General features: G+C 48.6%; 3 non-coding genes across 3 annotated transcripts; 1 reads left to right on the forward strand and 2 right to left on the reverse strand.

Annotated features, from left to right (window-relative positions):
* The first annotated feature begins 3364 nt into the window (after positions 1-3364).
* LOC137325785 (U2 spliceosomal RNA) lies at positions 3365-3555 on the forward strand. Its single transcript, XR_010964025.1, has one exon. It is a non-coding gene; the product is annotated as a U2 spliceosomal RNA (small nuclear RNA).
* A 1985-nt stretch (positions 3556-5540) lies between these two features.
* LOC137325917 (U1 spliceosomal RNA) lies at positions 5541-5704 on the reverse strand. The gene has a single exon (XR_010964054.1). It is a non-coding gene; the product is annotated as a U1 spliceosomal RNA (small nuclear RNA).
* A 10222-nt stretch (positions 5705-15926) lies between these two features.
* LOC137325661 (U1 spliceosomal RNA) lies at positions 15927-16090 on the reverse strand. The gene has a single exon (XR_010963906.1). It is a non-coding gene; the product is annotated as a U1 spliceosomal RNA (small nuclear RNA).
* Positions 16091-16404: the final 314 nt, after the last annotated feature.

The raw sequence follows: 16404 nt of genomic DNA on the forward strand, positions 1-16404 counted from the left end.
AAAAAATTCATTCAGGTTTGTCAAGCACGACCTACCTTTCACAAATCCATGCTGGCTCTCTCTGATTAACTGAAAATTCTCGAGGTAGAAAACTATCCCGGACACACTCAAGAAATTCACTACCTTTCTGACAGTTGCTGGTCTGCTTTTCCCAATCTATGTGAAGGTTGAAGTTCCCCCATTAAGACCACTATGCCTTTGTTACACGCTTGTCTAATTCTGCATTTATACAATCTAGCACTTCAGAGCTGCTGCCAGGGGTCCTATATGTAACTCCCACATAGTCTTAGATCCTTTCCTATTTCTCAATTCAACCCATAAGGTCTCTGTTGGCTGCTTACCTCTCGTTATATCCTCCTTTATCATTGAAGTGATTTCATCTCTAATCACGAAGGATACTCCTCCCCCTCTTCCATTTTACCTATCTCTCCTGTAGACTTTATAACCTGGTATATTTAGTTCCCAATCCTGACCATCCTGCAGCCATGTCTCAGTAATAGCTATCATGTCATACCTTCCAATTTGAATTTGAACCTGTAGTTCATTTAATATATCCCTTATACTCTGTGCATTTGTATATAGATCTCTTAGTTGGGCCACACACCCTAGCCTGACCTTCAGCTTTGGTGCTGGGTTAATCTCCTTACGTCTTCTAGTTTTCACTTTATCTGTAGTTCCTAATGTACACTTTGTTTCTGCTGCTATACGCTTTTCCCTTTCACTTGTTCTTGAACAACTGTTTGTACTATTTGTATTGTAAATTTCCCCTGGGTCTTCCCCTCTCATGCTGCTCTCAACTTTACTCCCTTCTGACTCCCCGCTCAGGTTCCCATCCCCCTGCCATTCTAGTTTAAACCTTCCCCAACAGCATTCGCAAACACCCCCGCGAGGACATTGGTCCCGGACCTGCTCGGGTGTAACCCGTCCCGCTTGTACGGGTCCCACCTTTCCCAGAACTAGGAATCGAAATCCCTCCCTCCTACACCATCCCTGCAGCCACGCATTCATCCGGTCTATTCTCTTGTTCCTATAAATAGTAGCACATGGCACTGGTAGTAATCCTGAGATCACTACCTTTGAAGTCCTGCTTTTTAAATTTATCTCCTAACTCCTTAAATTCACATTGCAGGACCTCATCCCTTTTTTTACCTATGTCATTGGTACCAATATGGATCACGACTACTGGCTGTTCACCCTCCCCCTCCAGAATGTCCTGGAGCTGCTCCGCGACATAGAGTCATAGAAGTTTACAACATGGAAACAGGCCCTTCGGCCCAACATGTCCATGTCGCCCAGTTGATACCACTAAGCTAGTCCCAATTGCCTGCACTTGGCCCATATCCCTCTATACCCATCTTACCCATGTAACTGTCCAAATGCGTTTTAAAAGACAAAATTGTACCCGCCTCTACTACTGCCTCTGGCAGCTCGTTCCAGACACTCACCACCCTTTGAGTGAAAAAATTGCCCCTCTGGACCTTTTTGTATCTCTCCCCTCTCACCTTAAATCTATGTCCCCTCGTTATAGACTCCCCTACCTTTGGGAAAAGATTTTGACTATCTACCTTATCTATGCCCCTCATTATTTTATAGACTTCTATAAGATCACCCCTTAACCTCCTACTCTCCAGGGAAAAAAGTCCCAGTCTATCCAACCTCTCCCTATAAGTCAAACCATCAAGTCTCGGTAGCATCCTAGTAAATCTTTTCTGCACTCTTTCTAGTTTAATAATATCCTTTCTATAATAGGGTGACCAGAACTGTACACAGTATTCCAAGTGTGGCCTTACTAATGTCCTGTACAACTTCAACAAAACATCCCAACTCCTGTATTCAATGTTCTGACCAATGAAACCAAGCATGCCAAATGCCTTCTTCACCACCCTATCCACCTGTGACTCCACTTTCAAGGAGCTATGAACCTGTACTCCTAGATCTCTTTGTTCTATAACTCTCCCCAATGCCCTACCATTAACGGAGTAGGTCCTGGCCCGATTCGATCTACCTTCCTTGACCCTAGCATCAGGGAGGCAACATACCATCCTGGAGTCACGATTGCGGCCGCAGAAACGCCTATCTGTTCCCCTTACAATTGGATCCCCTATCACTATAGCCCTGCCACTCTTCTTCCTCCCCTCCTGTGCAGCAGAGCCACCCGTGGTGCCACGAAATTGGCTCTTGCTGCTTTCCCCTGATAAGCCATCTCCCCCAACAGTATCCAAAGCTGTATATCTGTTTGAGAGGGAGATGGCCCCAGGGGACTCCTGCTCTACCTGCCTAGTCCTTTTATTCTGCCTGGCGGTCACCCATTTCCTTTCTGCCTGCGTAATCTTTACCTGCGGTGTGACCACCTCACTGATCGTGCTATCCACAATAGTCTCAGCATCATGGATGCTCCACAGTGAATCCACCCGCAGCTCCAGCTCCGAAATGCGGTTAGCCAGTAGCTGCAGCTGGACACACTTCCTGCACACATGGTCGCCAGGGACCCTGGTAGTGTCCATGGCTTCCCGTATGGGGCAGGAGGAACATATCACGGGTGCGAGCTGTGCTGCCATAACTTGCCTTAGATTTACACTGCGTTCACCTCTCAGACTCTCCTCCCGCTCTCTGTCTCCTTTTACACTGTGCTCACCTCTCGGACTCTCCTGCCTCACCTGTGACGTTGCACAGTAGTTTTCTCTTGTTGCAGGTCTGCTGCTGCTTTTATTCCCCACTCTCAGTCTTCTGCTGCTCAGGTCCGCCGCCGCTCTGCGGAAAAAGTTAGGAAAAGCAAGACAAAGCAGCACCTCCTTCCCCCACTTCACCAAACTCCCACACTCACCAAACTCTCAGCTGTCTCACTCGGTGCTCTGTTGTACTCAGTTTTTATTTCCCATTTCCACCCAGCCAGCCAGCCAAGCCGGCATCTGCAGTATTTTCTTTTGATTGGTCTTGCCTGCTGTGGAACGAATGTTTAAACACAAGCTGCTGATTGTCAGCACCTCACCTCTTTCTCAATTGGCCTGTTGTAATCTCACTCAGACACGTCACATCACGTCACTAGTTTTCTCTAAAGAGGTTTCCTTCCACGGCAGTTAGTTAGTGACTGAGACTGACTGACGGAGGTCCGTTGAGACACAACCCTCTCCCATCTGATTGGTGGACTACTGGCAAATTTACAAATCTCTCAAGCAATCAGAGCGAGAAAGGTAAAAACGGCAACTTCTTTAAGCCGATCCACTGTTGCAATTAGAAATGGTGGCAAAATTGTGCCCAGAGCGGGAGAGAACGGCAGTGGTTCTAGACTGCTTTAGACACATTCAGCCAGAGTCAAAGGAGGGAGGGCAGACAGGACCCAAGATCAATTCACATCGAGCGCGTTATCGCTTCTCGGCCTTTTGGCTAAGATCAAGTGTAGTATCTGTTCTTATCAGTTTAATATCTGATACGTCCCCTATCTGGGGACCATATATTAAATTGATTTTTGGAACAGGGAGATGGAACAGGGGCTTGCTCCGTCCACTCCACGCATCGACCCAGTATTGCAGTGTCTCTGGGAACGGTGCACCTCCCTGTGGGGAGATATTCAAAAGGAAAAAACAGCTCTTTCCCAGTGTCTCTCTACGTGTGTATGGATTATTACTCAGAATAAAGCTGATATATTGCACTTACTTTCTCAGCTCATTGCTATTCTTTTCTTCTCCTGGGCTGAGTGCCCCTCGCTCCCTCGCAGCGATATAATTCAAACTGCAAAATACCTTGACGTCGTTGACTTTAAACGAGCAGGGTCTGCGTGTCTTTGTGCGTACAAATGAAAACTGCGAGATTAAAGTGTGCGTGCTCCTGAACTCTCTGTCTGTCTGTCAAGGAGAGGAAAAGGCGGTGGTGGTGAGGGTGGAGCATCGCGCTCAGGAAAGGAGACTTTCTTTGATGCTGCCAATTAATCTGCACCAGAAAGTCATCCCCCCGACCGGGATTCGAACCCAGGTCTCAACGAGTTTGAAAGGTTGCGTCCTGTAAGAATTCTGGGAATTCCTCCTCTTCCGAGTTTGGAAAACTTTGGCCATTGACCAAAATCCTAAGATGGAAGGATAGGTGAGACGTCACCAGTCTCTGTTTCAATGCAAAACCTACAGCAGGTGGTCAATGATCAGCACTAATTCGAGAGGCAGTCGGTCATTGAGAGAGGCAACTGCTCCAGACATGGCGGAGCCATGCCTCGGTTCTGATGCAAAACCAATCGACAGCGAGGACGTGGGGTGAAAAGGGAGCCTTGTGTGGCAAGTGCTCGACGATCGGAATGAATTCGAAGAACAATGGCCCATCGAGAGAAGCAATTGCAACATGATGAGAGACCATCAAAAGCCATTAAAGACTCTTAACAACTTTGTAAGAACTGTTAAACAGACATGGAAGTGCCTCATTTAACAACGAAAACTATTGTAAGAGAGGAGTATATAAGTGGAAGCTCGAAACCCCTCTCTCTCTTGTTTGCTCTCTTGCTTTTGGTCTCTTGTTTTTTGCGCTTGTTTGCTGTCTCTGGTTCTTGCTCTCTTGCTTCTTTGCTCTTATCTCTTTTCCAGCTCTTTCTCTCTCTCTCTTAGTTCCTGCTCGCTCTTTTTTTTTCACCCGAGCTCTCCAGGGAGGAGAGCAGCTTCCAACGAAACCAATGTGAGAGAACCGGTCAGCCAGACCGAAGAGTGTAAAGGAATGGTGAGCCCCAACCATACGTGTGTGTGTGTGATAGGTGTCTCCAGGGTCCCCACCAGCCTCTTAGTTTAGCGGGATAAGGTACTGTAGTGGGTGTGTGTAACTCAATGTACTGTGCAGGACCGTTTTTATCGTTATTTTCTTCGTGTTGATGGAATAATAAAAGCAACATTCCAATTAAATTCAAACACCGAGTTTGTGTGTTCTCTGTGCCATTCGGCTATGTGATCCATCACCGGGTGCGTTAGCATAAGTCCTGTCTTCCTGAACTCCCGGTCCATGAGGTATAAGTGTTCCTTGGCTAGACCGGGGACCAGATATCTGCACCGATCAATAGGGTGAGAACAACCCCAAAGCACCCTACAGTCCTAACCACTAGACCACCAGGGGAGCTGCCTCAACCTCCCTGAGGAACCTGGACATGAGGCTGAGAACACGCACACCGGCCCCACTGGCAGCACCGACCAGTAGGGGGCCGGCCGGCTGGTCCTTCCCTTTCACAGGCTTTTGGCCCTCGATTAAACGGCAAAGGTGTTCAGAAGGAAGGACGGGAGGGTGGGAAATCAGTGGAATGTCACACCTCCGACCCAGAAAACAGGTCTCCTGGTCAAAGCAGTCCTGCCCCGCCCTGCCATTAATGTGACAATGGACAGGGCCCAGCAGCTTCAGACACATCTTTCTTTCAATATGCAAGTTCTTTTTAAAAACCTTTCCTTCCACAGCAGCCTCTGAGTGAGAGAGAGAGAGAGAGACTGACTGACTGACATAACGTACACACACACACAAAACAACGCCTCCCATCCGATTGGTGGACTACTGGATCGAAAATCTAACTTTTAGTTTCAATGCAGGGGAGAGCGCGAACGCAGTCCCCCACTACCACAAATTTTGCAGTCGAGTATCCCGCATTTGGGGACATCGCAGGTGTCAGCACACCCCGTGTGCAATGGGCTAGCCTCGTCCTGGGAGATCCACCTTCGGGATCACAGATTCTTCCCTGCCAGGTAAGTATGCCTTATGTCGCCACACAGTGCCACTTGACAGCATTCACTGCCTCTTACGGTTGCAACGGCAGGTTTTAAAAATCAAAATGTCGCTTCGCTCGCAACGTGCTGATGCTCTGAGAGATTAATTCTGCTCAAATATTGGACCCTATATCCGATGCATTACTCTCGGAGAAAATACTGCAGCGATGCGGTGCCGGCGATCGTTGTTTGCGTGTCGCCCTTCGAGGGAAATGTCCCGCCTCCAGCTGCAAGTTGTCGCTATAGTAGTAGTTTCGAATCAGCACAAAGCAGGTGCCTCCCTGGAATGTCACACGTGGGTGGCAGGTCCCTCCCTGACCTGGCCTGGAATGTCACGCCTGCGTCCCAGAAAACAGATCTCCTGGTCAAAGCAGTCCCGCCCCGCCCTGCCCTTGGATTAACATGACAATGGACAGGGCCTAGTCAGGAGCAGCTTGACACACAACTCACAATATGCACTTCTGAAACATTAACGTCGTTCAACAGTTTAACCAGCCTTTAACACGTCTTGTGTTTTAGGAACATAGGAACAGGAGGAGGCCATTCAGCCCTCGTGCCTGCTCCGCCATTTGATAAGATCATGGCTGATCTGTGATCTAACTCCATATACCTGCCTTTGCCGAGCGGAGGGAGCGTCCGATAAAAGGCGGGATTTCAGAGCGCTGAGAACAGCTGAGAGGAGCCGAGCCGAGCGGAGGGAGCTTCCGATAAAAGGCGGGATTTCAGAGCGCTGAGAACAGCTGAGAGGAGCCGAGCCGAGCGGAGGGAGCGTCCGATAAAAGGCGGGATTTCAGAGCGCTGAGAACAGCTGAGAGGAGCCGAGCCGAGCGGAGGGAGCGTCCGATAAAAGGCGGGATTTCAGAGCGCTGAGTACAGCTGAGAGGAGCCGAGCGGAGGGAGCGTCCGATAAAAGGCGGGATTTCAGAGCGCTGAGAACAGCTGAGAGGAGCCGAGCCGAGCGGAGGGAGCGTCCGATTAAAGGCGGGATTTCAGAGCGCTGAGAACAGCTGAGAGGAGCCGAGCGGAGGGAGCGTCCGATAAAAGGCGGGATTTCAGAGCGCTGAGAACAGCTGAGAGGAGCCGAGCCGAGCGGAGGGAGCTTCCGATAAAAGGCGGGATTTCAGAGCGCTGAGAACAGCTGAGAGGAGCCGAGCCGAGCGGAGGGAGCGTCCGATAAAAGGCGGGATTTCAGAGCGCTGAGAACAGCCGAGCCGAGCGGAGCCGAGCCGAGCTGCGACCGAGTTCGAAGTGACGTCAGGAATCAGATCGGGACGCGACACAGGGGAGGCACCTGATTGGTGAGTAGGTTCAGGTGAGTATTTCTACTTATCTGCAGTAACTGAAGTAAAAAGAAAGGGAAGGTCTGCAGGTCTTATCGGAAGTAGCGTTTATTTTTTAGTGAATCAAGGTCCCTAGTGTAGTTAACATTCTCTAAATCGAGAACAATTTAAAGGAGTAAACTCCTTAAAGGGAGTGGTAAGTAGTTTTTCTTTCCTTTTTTTTTCTCTTGACATTGTAGTTGTTCTTAAGCTAATTTAAGGGTTAAGTCATGGCAGGAGATCCCAGCGCCGTGTCATGTTCCTCTTGTGGGATGTGGGAATTCAGGGCTCCTTCCTGTATCCCTGATTCCTTCACCTGCGGGATGTGTGTCCAGCTGCAGCTATTGTTTGACCGCTTGACGGCTCTGGAGCTGCGGATGGATTCACTTTGGAGCATCCGCGATGCTGAGAAAGTCGTGGATAGCACGTTCAGTGAGTTGGTCACACCGCAGATAAAAATTACTGAGGGAGATAGTGAATGGGTGACCAACAGACAGAGGAAGAGTAGGAAGGCAGTGCAGGGGTCCCCTGCGGTCATCTCCCTCCAAAACAGGTATACCGTTTTGGATACTGTTGGGGGAGATGGCTTACCAGGGGAAGGTGGCAGTGGCCAGGTTCATGGCACCGTGGCTGGCTCTGCTGCACAGGAGGGCAGGAAAAAGAGTGGCAGAGCTATTGTGATAGGGGACTCGATTGTAAGGGGAATAGACAGGCGTTTCTGCGGACGCAACCGAGACTCCAGGATGGTATGTTGCCTCCCTGGTGCAAGGGTCAAGGATGTCTCGGAGCGGCTGCAGGACATTCTGGAGGGGGAGGGTGAACAGCCAGTTGTCGTGGTGCATATAGGCACCAACGATATAGGTAAAAAACAGGATGAGGTCCTACAAGCTGAATTTAGTGAGTTAGGAGTTAAACTAAAGAGTAGGACCTCAAAGGTAGTAATCTCAGGATTGCTACCAGTGCCACGGGTTAGTCAGAGTAGGAATGACAGGATAGCTAAGATGAATACGTGGCTTGAGAGATGGTGCAAGCTGGAGGGATTCAAATTCCTGGGCCATTGGAACCGGTTCTGGGGGAGGTGGGACCAGTACAAATTGGACGGTCTGCATCTGGGCAGGACTGGAACCAATGTCCGAGGGGGAGTGTTTGCCAGTGCTGTTGGGGAGGGTTTAAACTAATGTGGCAGGGGGATGGGAACCGATGCAGGAAGTCAGTGGGAAATAAAGTGGTGACAGAAACAAAAAGTAGTAAGGGAGAGTGTACAGAACATGACCGGACAGATGGTCTGAGAAAGCAGGGCAAAGACCAAGGGAAGTCTAGATTAAACTGCATTTATTTCAATGCAAGAAGTCTGATGGGCAAGGCAGATGAACTCAGGGCATGGATGGGTACATGGGACTCGGATGTTATAGCTATTACTGAAACATGGCTAAGGGAGGGGCAGGACTGGCAGCTCAATGTTCCAGGGTACAGATGCTATAGGAAAGATAGAGCAGGAGGTAAGAGAGGAGGGGGAGTTGCGTTCTTGATTAGGGAGAACATCACGGCAGTAGTGAGAGGGGATATATCCGAGGGTTCGCCCACTGAGTCCATATGGGTAGAACTGAAAAATAAGAAGGGAGAGATCACTTTGATAGGATTGTACTACAGACCCCCAAATAGTCAACGGGAAATTGAGGAGCAAATATGTAAGGAGATTACAGACAGCTGCAAGAAAAATAGGGTGGTAATAGTAGGGGACTTTAACTTTCCCAACATTGACTGGGACAGCCATAGCATTAGGGGCTTGGATGGAGAGAAATTTGTTGAGTGTATTCAGGAGGAATTTCTCATTCAGTATGTGGATGGCACGACTAGAGAGGGGGCAAAACTTGACCTCCTCTTGGGAAATAAGGAAGGGCAGGTGACAGAAGTGTTAGTGAGGGATCACTTTGGGACCAGTGATCATAATTCCATTAGTTTTAAGATAGCTATGGAGAAGGATAGGTCTGGCCCAAAAGTTAAAATTCTAAATTGGGGAAAGGCCAATTTTGATGGTATTAGACAGGAACTTTCAGAAGTTGATTGGGAGAGTCTGTTGGCAGGCAAAGGGACGTCTGGTAAGTGGGAGGCTTTCAAAAGTGTGTTAACCAGGGTTCAGGGTAAGCACATTCCTTATAAAGTGAAGGGCAAGGCTGGTAGAAGTAGGGAACCTTGGATGACTCGGGAGATTGAGGCACTCGTCAAAAAGAAGAAGGAGGCACATGACATGCATAGGCAGCTAGGATCAAGTTGATCCCTTGAAGAGTATAGAGATTGCCGGAGTAGAGTTAAGAGAGAAATCAGGAGGGCAAAAAGGGGACATGAGATTGCTTTGGCAGATAAGGCAAAGGAGAATCCAAAGAGCTTCGACAAATACATAAAGGGCAAAAGGGTAACTAGGGAGAGAGTAGGGCCTCTTAAGGATCAACAAGGTCATCTATGTGCGGAACCACAAGAGATGGGTGAGATCCTGAACGAATGTTTCACATCGGTATTTACGGTTGAGAAAGGCATGGATGTTAGGGAACTTGGGGAAATAAATAGTGATGTCTTGAGGAGTGTACATATTACAGAGAGGGAGGTGCTGGAAGTCTTAACGCGCATCAAGGTAGATAAATCTCCGGGACCTGATGAAATGTATCCCAGGACGTTAAGGGAGGTTAGGGAGGAAATTGCGGGTCCCCTAGCAGAGATATTTGAATCATCCACCGCTACAGGTGAGGTGCCTGAAGATTGGAGGGTAGCAAATGTTGTGCCTTTGTTTAAGAAGGGCGGCAGGGAAAAGCCTGGGAACTACAGACCAGTGAGCCTGACATCTGTAGTGGGTAAGTTGTTAGAGGGTATTCTGAGGGACAGGATCTACAGGCATTTGGAGAGGCAGGGACTAATTAGGAACAGTCAGCATGGTTTTGTGAGAGGAAAATCATGTCTCACGAATTTGATTGAGTTTTTTGAAGGGGTAACCAAGAAGATAGATGAGGGCTGTGCAGTAGACGTGGTCTACATGGACTTCAGCAAAGCATTTGACAAGGTACCGCATGGTAGGTTGTTACATAAGGTTAAATCTCATGGGATCCAAGGTGAGGTAGCCAATTGGATACAAAATTGGCTTGACGACAGAAGACAGAGGGTGGTTGTCGAGGGTTGTTTTTCAAACTGGATGCCTGTGTCCAGCGGTGTGCCTCAGGGATCGGTGCTGGGTCCGCTGTTATTTGTTATTTATATTAATGATTTGGATGAGAATTTAGGAGGCATGGTTAGTAAGTTTGCAGATGACACCAAGATTGGTGGCATTGTGGACAGTGAAGAAGGTTATCTAGGATTGCAACGGGATCTTGATAAATTGGGCCAGTGGGCCGATGAATGGCAGATGGAGTTTAATTTAGATAAATGTGAGGTGATGCATTTTGGTAGATCGAATCGGGCCAGGACCTACTCCGTTAATGGTAGGGCGTTGGGGAGAGTTATAGAACAAAGAGATCTAGGAGTACAGATTCATAGCTCCTTGAAAGTGGAGTCACAGGTGGATAGGGTGGTGAAGAAGGCATTCAGCATGCTTGGTTTCATTGGTCAGAACATTGAATGCAGGAGTTGGGATGTCTTGTTGAAGTTGTACAGGGCATTGGTGAGGCCACACTTGGAGTACTGTGTACAGTTCTGGTCACCCTATTATAGAAAGGATATTATTAAACTAGAAAGAGTGCAGAAAAGATTTACTAGGATGCTACCGGGACTTGATGGTTTGACTTACAGGGAGAGGTTAGACAGACTGGGACTTTTTTCCCTGGAGAGTAGGAGGTTAAGGGGTGATCTTATAGAAGTCTATAAAATAATGAGGGGCATAGATAAGGTCGATAGTCAAAATCTTTTCCCAAAGGTAGGGGAGTCTATAACGAGGGGGCACAGATTTAAGGTGAGAGGGGAGAGATACAAAAGGATCCAGAGGGGCAATTTTTTCACTCAAAGGGTGGTGAGTGTCTGGAACGAGCTGCCAGAGGCAGTAGTAGAGGCGGGTACAATTTTGTCTTTTAAAAAGCATTTGGACAGTTACATGGGGAAGATGGGTATCGAGGGATATGGGCCAAGTGCAGGCAATTGGGACTAGCTTAGTGGTATCAACTGGGCGACATGGACATGTTGGGCCGAAGGGCCTGTTTCCATGTTGTAACTTCTATGATTCTATGATTCTATGATTCTATCTTTGGTTGCCAAAAAGCTGTCTATCTCAGATTTAAATTTAGCAATTGAGCTGGTATCAATTGCCGTTTGGGGAAGTGAGTTCCAAATGTTTTCTAATCTCACTCCTGAAAGGTCTGGCTCTAATTTTTAAGACTGTGCCCCCTACTCCTACAATCCCCAACCAGCGGAAATAGTTTCTCTCTATCCACCCTATCTGTTCCCCTTAATATCTTATAAACTTCGATCAGATCACCCCTTAACCTTCGAAACTCTAGAGAATACAACCCCAATTTGTGTAATCTCTCCTCGTAACTTAACCCTTGAAGTCCGGGTATCATTCTAGTAAACCTACGCTGCACTCCCTCCAAGGCCAATATGTCCTTCCGAAGGTGCGGTGCCCAGAACTGCTCACAGTACTCCAGGTGCGGTCTAACCAGGGTTTTGGAAGCCTGCTGCCCTTACCCGGTCTGGCCTATATGTGACTCCAGACCCACAGCAATGTGGTTGATTCTTAATTGCCCTCTGAAATGGCCTAGCAAGCCACTCAGTTGTAAAATCTCGCTACGAAAAGTCATAATAAGAATAAAACCGGACGGACCACCCGGCATCGGACCACTAGGCACCGGACACGACAACGGCAAAACACCAAGCCCAGTCGACCCTGCAAGGTCCTCCTTACTAACATCTGGGGACTTGTGCCAAAATTGGGAGAGCTGTCCCACAGACTAGTCAAGCAACAGCCTGACATAGCCATACTCACAGAATCATATCTTTCAGCCAACGTCCCAGACTCTTCCATCACCATCCCTGGGTATGTCCTGTCCCACCGGCAGGACAGACCCGCCAGAGGTGGCGGTACAGTGATATACAGTCAGGAGGGAGTGGCCCTGGGAGTCCTCAACATTGACTCTGGACCCCATGAAATCTCATGGCATCAGGTCAAACATGGGCAAGGAAACCTCCTGCTGATTACCACCTACCGTTCTCCCTCAGCTGATGAATCAGTCCTCCTCCATGTTGAGCACCACTTGGAGGAAGCACTGAGGGTAGCAAGGGCACAAAATGTACTCTGGGTGGGGGACTTCAATGTCCATCACCAAGAGTGGCTCGGTAGCACCACTACTGACCGAGCTGGCCGAGTCCTGAAGGACATAGCTGCCAGACTGGGCCTGCGGCAGGTGGTGAGCGAACCAACACGAGGGAAAAACTTACTTGACCTCGTCCTCACCAATCTACCTGTCGCAAATGCATCTGTCCATGACAGTATTGGTAGGAGTGACCACCGCACAGTCCTCGTGGAGATGAAGTCCCGTCTTCGCAATGAGGACACCATCCAACGTGTTGTGTGGCACTACCACCGTGCTAAATGGGATAGATTCAGAACAGATCTAGCAGCTCAAAACTGGGCATCCATGAGGCGCTGTGGGCCATCAGCAGCAGCAGAATTGTATTCCAGCACAATCTGTAACCTCATGGCCCGGCATATTCCTCACTCTACAATTACCAACAAGCCAGGGGATCAACCCTGGTTCAATGAGGAGTGTAGAAGAGCATGCCAGGAGCAGCACCAGGCGTACCTAAAAATGAGGTGCCAACCTGGTGAAGCTACAACTCAGGACTACATGCATGCTAAACAGCGGAAGCAACATGCTATAGACAGAGCTAAGCGATTCCACAACCAACGGATCAGATCAAAGCTCTGCAGTCCTGCCACATCCAATCGTGAATGGTGGTGGACAATTAAACAACTAACGGGAGGAGGAGGCTCTGCAAACATCCCCATTCTCAATGATGGCGGAGTCCAGCACGTGAGTGCAAAAGACAAGGCTGAAGCGTTTGCAACCATCTTCAGCCAGAAGTTGTAACTTCTATGATTCTGTTGTAACTTCTATGATTCTATTTTGGACAGTTACATGGGTAAGATGGGTATAGAGGGATATGGGCCAAGTGCAGGCAATTGGGACTAGCTTAGTGGTATAAACTGGGCGACATGGACATGTTGGGCCGAAGGGCCTGTTTCCATGTTGTAACTTCTATGATTCTTCTATGATTCTAAGTGCCGAGTGGATGATCCATCTCAGCCTCCTCCCGATATCCCCACCATCACGAAACCCAGTCATCGGCCAATTCGATTCACTCCACGTGATGTCAAGAAACGGCTGAGTGCACTGGATACAGCAAAGGCTATGGGCCCCGACAACATCCCAGCTGTCGTGCTGAAGACTTGTGCTCCAGAACTAGCTGCGCCTCTAGCCAAGCTGTTCCAGTACAGCTGCAACACTGGCATCTACCCGACAATGTGGAAAATTGCCCAGGTATGTCCTGTCCACAAAAAGCAGGACAAATCCAATCCGGCCAATTACCGCCCCATCAGTCTACTCTCAATCATCAGCAAAGTGATGGAAGGTGTCGTCGACAGTGCTATCAAGCGGCACTTACTCACCAATAACCTGCTCACCGATGCTCAGTTTGGGTTCCGCCAGGACCACTCGGCTCCAGACCTCATTACAGCCTTGGTCCAAACATGGACAAAAGAGCTGAATTCCAGAGGTGAGGTGAGTGTGACTGCCCTTGACATCAAGGCAGCATTTGACCGAGTGTGGCACCAAGGAGCCCGAGTAAAATTGAAGTCAATGGGAATCAGGGGGAAAACTCTCCAGTGGCTGGAGTCATACCTAGCACAAAGGAAGATGGTAGTGGTTGTTGGAGGCCAATCATCTCAGCCCCAGGGCATTGCTGCAGGAGTTCCTCAGGGCAGTGTCCTAGGCCCAACCATCTTCAGCTGCTTCATCAATGACCTTCCCTCCATCATAAGGTCAGAAATGGGGATGTTCGCTGATGACTGCACAGTGTTCAGTTCCATTCGCAACCCCTCAAATAATGAAGCAGTCCGAGCCTGCATGCAGCAAGACCTGGACAACATCCAGGCTTGGGCTCATAAGTGGCAAGTAACATCGCGCTCAGGAAAGGAGACTTTCTTTGATGGTGCCAATTAATCTGCACCAGAAAGTCGCTCCCCCCGACGGGGATTCGAACCCAGGTCTCAACGAGTTTGAAAGGTTGCCTCCTATTAGAATTCTGAGAATTCCTCCTCTTCCGAGTTTGTAAAACTTTGGCCATTGACCAAAATCCTAAGATGGAAGGATAGGTGAGACGTCACCAGTCTCTGTTTCAATGCAAAACCTACAGCAGGTGGTCAACGATCAGCACTAATTCGAGAGGCAGTCGGTCATTGAGAGAGGCAACTGCTCCAGACATGGCCTCGGTTCTGATGCAAAACCAAATCGACAGCGAGGACGTGGGGTGAAAAGGGAGCCTTGTGTGGCAAGTGCTCGACGATCGGAATGAATTCGAAGAACAATGGCCCATCGAGCGAAGCAATTGCAACATGATGAGAGACCATCAAAAACCATTAAAGACTCTTAACGACTTTGTAAGAACTGTTAAACAGACATGGAAGGGCCTCATTTAACAACGAAAACTATTGTAAGAGAAGGGTCTTTTAGTGGAAGTTCGAAACCTCTCTCTCTCTTGTTTGCTCTCTTGCTTTTGGTCTCTTGTTTTTTGCGCTTGTTTGCTGTCTCTGGTTCTTGCTCTCTTGCTTCTTAGCTCTTATCCCTTTTCCAGCTCTTTCTCTCTCTCTCTCTCTCTTAGTTCCTGCTCGCTCTTTTTTTTCACCTGAGCTCTCCAGGGAGGAGAGCAGCTTCCAACGAAACCAATGTGAGAGAACCGGTCAGCCAGACCGAAGAGTGCAAAGGAATGGTGAGCCCCAACCATACGTGTGTGTGTGTGTGTGTGATAGGTGTCTCCAGGGTCCCCACCAGCCTCTCTCTCACTCAGAGGCTGCTGTGGAGGGAAAGCTTTTTAAAAAGAACTTTCATATTGTTCAGCGGGATAAGGTCCTGTAGTGGGTGTGTGTAACTCAATGTACTGTGTAGGACCGTTTTTATCGTTATTTTCTTCGTGTTGATGGAATAATAAAACCAACATTCCAATTAAATTCAAACACCGAGTTTTTGTGTTCTCTGTGCTATTCGGCTACGTGATCCATCACCGGGTGCGTTAGCAAAAGTCCTGTCTTCCTGAACCCCCGGTCCGTGAGGTATAAGTGTTCCTTGGCTAGACCGGGGACCAGATATCTGCACCGATCAATAGGGTGAGAACAACCCCAAAGCACCCTACAGTCCTAACCACTAGACCTGCCTCGATCTCCCTGAGGAACCTGTACATGAGGCTGAGAACATGCACGCCGGCCCCAATGGCAGCACCGACCAGCAGGGAAACGGCCGGCCGGTCCTTCCCTTTCACAGGCTTTTGGCCCTCGATAAAACGGCAAAGGTGTTCAGAAGGACGGGAGGGAGGGAAATCAGCACAAAGCAGGTCCACTGGAATGTCACACCTCCGACCCAGAAAACAGGTCTCCTGGTCAAAGCAGTCCTGCCCCGCCCTGCCATTAATGTGACAATGGACAGGGCCCAGCAGCTTCAGACATATCTTTCTTTCAATATGAAAGTTCTTTTTAAAAAGCTTTCCCTCCACAGCAGCCTCTGAGTGAGAGAGAGACTCACTGACTGACACAACGTACACACACACACACACACACACACACACACACATACACACACACAAACAACACCTCCCATCCGATTGGTGGACTACTGGATCGAAAATCAAACTTTTAGTTTCAATGCAGGGGAGAGCCCGAACGCAGTCCCCCACTACCACAAATTTTGCAGTTAAGTATCCCGCATTTGGGGACATCGCAGGCGTCAGCGCACCCCGCGTGCAATGGGCTAGCCTCATCCTGGGAGATCCACCTTCAGGATCACAGATTCTCCCCTGCCAGGTAAGTATGCCTTATGTCTCCACACAGTGCCACTTGACAGCATTCACTACCTCTTCACTCACAATGTGCTAATGCTCAGAGATTAATTTTGCTCCTGTATTGTAACATGTATCCGATAACATACTCAGAGAAAATACTGCAGCGATGCAGTGGTCTTTCCCCATGGCCCTGTCAATTTTTTTCCAAGTCAAGTATTTATCCAATTCCCTTTTGAAAGTTACAATTGAATCTGCTTCATCCACCCTTTCAGGCAGTGTATTCCAGATCATTACAACTGGCTGCATAAAAAAATGTTTCCTCATGTCGCCTCTGGTTCTTTTGC

This window comes from Heptranchias perlo, chromosome 9 (genome assembly GCF_035084215.1).
Source record: "Heptranchias perlo isolate sHepPer1 chromosome 9, sHepPer1.hap1, whole genome shotgun sequence".
NCBI classification, from domain to species: Eukaryota; Metazoa; Chordata; class Chondrichthyes; order Hexanchiformes; family Hexanchidae; genus Heptranchias; species Heptranchias perlo.